The sequence below is a fragment of the Delphinapterus leucas genome, chromosome 18, assembly GCF_059928025.1.
Source record: "Delphinapterus leucas isolate spDelLeu-1000000601 "Yukka" chromosome 18, BTC_Dleu_Yukka2, whole genome shotgun sequence".
Lineage (NCBI taxonomy): Eukaryota > Metazoa > Chordata > Mammalia > Artiodactyla > Monodontidae > Delphinapterus > Delphinapterus leucas.
Window position 1 is genome coordinate 61,544,681 of NC_143146.1, and position 5,473 is coordinate 61,550,153.

The window sequence follows — 5,473 nt, forward strand, 5'->3', positions numbered from 1 at the left end:
TTAACCTCTGTTCTTTCCCTGTTAAATCGTGACCTTTCCTTGCAGCCCCTCACTCTGAAGGGCGGCTTTCAGGACTACTCCCAGGTAGCCTGGGGCTTCAGGGGAGCACCGATTAGACTTGTCGCTCCCGTGCAGGCCGTAGTTTCTGCGCACAGACAAAATGCTGGGGTGAGTCATAGTTCTTTCCTAACAAAAGGGCATTGTACTGTGCTGTTTGGTTCAGGCTCTTCCGTGTCACTTGTAGTTGCAAACGTATGGGACAGGAGGCTTGTTCCAGAGACGCATCGCTCAAATTGTATTCTAGTGCGCTGCTTTGGGCGTGCCCCGATTGACCGTGAGATCCTTTAAGGCTGCGACGCTTTGATTTATCTTCGATCCCCAGCCCTAAATGCACTTGTGCCTAGCTCAGGGAGTGCTAAGCAAGTGTGGCTTGGTGGGAACCCTGCAGGAGAAGGGGAAGGGAGAAAGTTTGCTCTGTGCCCCAGGAGCAGGAGTGGCGCCCTTAGGAAGCCAGCTCACCTGCACATAGCCGGCAGGGGGCGCAATTGCATCAGTACTAGATAGAACGTGTTTCTTCGGCCCCACTTGTTAATTTAAGCCTTACCTGTTTGGTGAACCCAAAGGCCTGAGTCCCTAGAAATTTAAACTTAAACCTGTACATACGCATTAGAATATCACCTGTTGTACAGAACAAACCCGCATTATATTTAGTCCAAAAGGCACAGGAATAGTCCAGAGTTAGCTTACAGAACACGGAGTCAGGACATCTCACAGAGTCAGATGTAAAGAGGAAAAGTATCTGGTCAGTCTTCCAGGAAATTTCAATAATTTTGAAGTTGGAGGCTCTTACACTCACTTGACCAACCCGTTCCTCTAATCTAGCCACCTCATTTCTCAGATGAGAAGCCAAGGTTTATGAAACAAGTTATCTAGGCTCCTCAAGAAGATGTAGCTACAGAAAAATTATACAGTACTTTTCTGGGCTTTAGGCATGTGTTGAAAACATGTGGAAAGGTGGCCATTTGGAAAAATTGCACCTACAATCCTCCTTTCTCTCTCTCTCTCTCATATTTACATATGTACATACATGTACATGTATAAAACATGTAACATTTATGCACAAAATATAGGTATATAATATGTATTTTATATATAATAAATATATATTAAAGATCTATCTATCTATATATTTTTTTCAGGCCCTTTAGAGAGGCAGCATAGCCTAGTGACCTCAGCATATGGCTGTGACCCACCCAGACTGTCTCAGTTTGAATTCTTGGTTCTGTCACTTAGCTCTGTGACCTTGGGCAAGTTACTTAACCTCTCTGTGACTTAATTTCCTTGTCTATAAATGAGGTTAATAACAGTATCCGTTTCATTAGGTTATTTTAAGGATTAAAAAAGTTAATCTTTGTAAATCTCTTAGAATGGTACTTGGTACATTAAAAAGTACTATAATACTTTTAAAATAGAATTTATATAATTTTGAAAAATACCATTTTAATAATGAATGTAGATAACACTGCAAGGGTAGTTTTTAAAAGGTTGGAAGTTGGCTTTTAATATATCTTTTTTAGGGAAAATCGATTGTGTCATAAATGATAGAGGTGTGAGAAGGAATGTGTAGCTAGTGAACCTGCCCACCAGATTGAGTCTGAAGCTTTACATTATGATTCCAGGCGAGGCTCTGGTTTCCAGGGTGCAGAAAAGTATCTGACATTTTTTTCCTCATTTTGGAAAGCTTAAAAAACAACCACCCCAAATTCAAATGCCCAAATCTTCAAAGAATTGTGTGCTTGGAGCATTTTAAATGTACCTGCCCCTTGCAGTCTACTGTTTCAGAGAAATCATGACTTTATTTTTGAAGCTGGCTCTTAATCAGCTTCCTCCCCTTTTCCTGAGTGTCTCCATCTGAGCCAGCCATTGCTGTATTCTGCTTGTCTGTTGGGGCCGCAGGGAGTGGCTGGCAAGAAAGATGAGCAAGGATAGTCTGTCCAGGCCACATGGGACATCTTGACTCCAGGGTCGGCCGTGGGAAAGGTGGGTCCCTGCCCTGCGATAGGCCACTAGGATCCAGCTGAGGACCAGGTCGGGGCAGGTGGGCCCAGCTCTAAGGGGCTGTCACTGGATAGGTCAAAGCAGCTCTAAGAGGGCAGAAGAGGCAGCTCTTGGATCGGAATTAGAGGCCCTATCTGGGGAGAAGCACAGCAGAAGAAATGCCCTAGGGTCTCACCTGAGGAGAGGAGTGGTGGGAGGTCTCCAGGAAGAGAAAAGAGTCCATAAAAGAGGTCCTTGCTGTGAGGGGGCAGGGCAGAGAAGGTGTCTGGGAAGAAGAATGGCTGGTCTTCAGTTGGGTGGGGGGCTCAGATCACCAATAATCAGGGAGATCTGGTGAGGCAGAAGAAGATGCTAGCAGGAAAGTCCCTGAAGGGCCAGAAGCAGGCCCTAAATTCCCCACAGGCAGCTCTTCACATGCTACCTGGAGGCCACCATTGGGAGGCTTTGAAAGAAGATACCGGGTTACCTATACAAGCACTCGCCAAGCCAGGTGACCCATTGAGAGAAGTTGCTAATTGTAACAGAGGCAAAATGTTATCTGTACTAAGTTTAAAAGAGTTTTCCAGGGGGAAATGAGGACAGGCCAATGCAGCCAAAAAGAGCTGGGTGTTGGTTTTGCAGAAAGCTAAGTTACACTGACAAAGAGGGTTGCCAGGTGTCCTGTATTGAACCAGACAGCATGGTATTTTAGTTTCTGGTGTATTAAAAGGCAGCAAATACTTGTTTTTTAAAAAATCACTATTATTTCAGATATACTTTTTCTTACATTTTGATTGATTTTTAATCAGCAGAGGTTTGTAATTTCAGCTTTTATTTACTCCTTCTGCTAACTATTAAATGGACAAGCACTACTTAAAGGAGCCTTATGATCCTTTTGAAATGTGAGGAATTCTTTTAGGTATCTGTGTGCAAGTAAACCGTTCCAAGACTAATGTTAAGTATTCTGTTAAATAAAGTAAATGTCTGTCCCTTAGGAGGGGAGGGTACACTCTACAAAACAATTTTTTCCCTCAGTCTCTGTGGTGTGGATATTTTTGTAATCCTAGGAAATAGTTATCTTTAGGGCAATAAGAAGAGCTAACATTTATTGAGTGTTTAGCATGTGCCTGACACTGTGAGCAACGGTTGTCCTCTACCCTCTTTCTCACAACAATCCCGAGAGAGATGCTCTAATTATCCTCATTTTACAGAAGAGGAAACAGGCTCAGAAAGATTAAGTATTGAGGCCAAAAACCTAGATGTTATTCTCTTTTTTTTGTTTATTATTATTATTATTATTATTTTTTTTTTTTTTGCGGTACGCGGGCCTCTCACTGTTGGGGCCTCTCCCGTTGCGAAGCACAGGCTCCGGACGCGCAGGCTCAGCGGCCATGGCTCACGGGCCCAGCCGCTCCGTGGCACGTGGGATCTTCCCGGACCGGGGCACGAACCCGTGTCCCCTGCATTGGCAGGCGGACTCTCAACCACTGTGCCACCAGGGAAGCCCTGTTTATTATTTTTTAAAATTTATTTTTGGCTGCATTGGGTTTTCATTGCTGCTCGTGGGCTTTCTCTAGCAAGCGGGGGCCACTCTTTGTCATGGTGCGCGGGCTTCTCATCACAGTGGCTTCTCTTTTGGAGTACGGTCTCTAGGCACATGGGTTTCAGTAGCTGTGGCTCGCAGGCTCTAGGATGCAGGCTCAGTAGTTGTGGCTCGCGGGCTCTAGAGCACAGGCTCAGTAGTTGTGGTGCACGGGCTTAGCTGCTCCACGGCATGTGGGATCTTCCCGGACCAGGGCTTGAACCTGTGTCCCCTGCATTGGCAGGCAGATTCCTAAGCACTGTGCCGCCAGGGAAGCCCTAGATGTTATTCTCAGTTCCTCTTTTTTTTCTCAGACGCCTCATTATTAACAAGTTCTGTCAGTTGTAACACCAAAATATATCTAAAAATCTGACCTTTCTTCACCCTAGCTGAAGTCCTCATTATCTTTCTTGATTAGATGTTGCATTAACCTCCGACTGCCCCCGAGGCCACTCTTACCCCCAGTACAATCTTCCATGCACACTACAGCCAGAGTGGTATTTTTAAACTGTAAGTCAGACCACGTACTCTCCAATGACTGTCCTTCACATATAAAATAAAGTGGGGGACTTACAAGGCCTTACATGAGCTGGTTCCTGGTTGCTGTGTGCAGTCTTCATTCATTTAACAAAAAATTATTGACGGCCTACTATGTCCCAGGCACTGTTTTAGATGCTGGGCATACTGTTCCTGTCCAGAGCTTACATTCTAGTGGGAGGAGACAATAATCAAAGAAGTATGTAGGATGATACCCATTATCTTGTAATAAGCTATAAGGGAGCATAATCTACAAAAATACTAAATCACGAGGCTTTACACCTGAAGCTAGCACAATATTGTAACTCAACTATACTTCAATTAAGAAGAAAAGAAATATGTAGGCTATCAGATGGTGGTGAGGGCTATGGACAAAAGTGAAGTGGGAGAGGAGAATAGGAAGTGTGAGTGGCAGTGAGGGGCCACTGGGTGGCTGAGCAGATGACCAGGAAGGCCTCCTGAGAAGATGACAAGGGAGCAGACACTGGAAGAAGAGGAAGGAGTGAGTCAAATGGATTCTGGGGGAACATTCCAGGCAGTGGGGATGGCAAGTGCAAAGGCCCCAAGGAAGAGGTGTGCTCGGCATGTTTGAGTAACGGCAAGGGGGCCGATGTGGCGAGAGCAGAGAGAGTAATGCAGCGGGTAAGCGGAGGGCAGAGAGGCCCTGGGCGTGGTCGGGGAAAGCGCAGACCATGTAGGAACTTGTAGGTCCCTCTCCTGCTCCACTGTAGGCATGGGACTTTGAGTGGGTGGCTTGGCAGCCCCGGGAGGAATATGAGCAGTGCAGTGATGTGACTGGGTAGCAGGGCAGCAGTGGCTGCAGGGAGACTTGTTCAGAGTCAGAGGTGAGAGCGATAAGGGTGGCGTGGGCCAGGATGGTGGCAGTGGGGGAAAAGTGTTCAAATGTTGGTGATGCGCCTGTAAGTGAGAAGCGAGAATTAACCGTTGGATTTACCACGGTGAAAGATTTAGCAACGGAGGCAGTTTCAGTAGAATGGTGGCTAAAGCTGGGCTGCAGAGGGTTCAGAGGAAATGGGGGGAGAGGAAGTGAAGACAGTGAGTGAAAGTGGTTGTGCTGTAAAGAATGTCAGAAAATGGGTGGTGGCTAGAGGTGCAAGTTGGGTCAAGAGAAGCCTTTATTGAAATGGAAGAAATTACAGTGATTTCTTATGATGATGGGACTGATGGAAGAGGAGGAAAGAAACTTGCTAGAGCAGGAGAGGGGGTGAGTTTGTGTACCTTTGGAAGGCCTTCAGCCCCCATGATAGGAGGGGAGGTGGGGATATGGACACAAGCACGGGTGGGTGGGCAGGTATC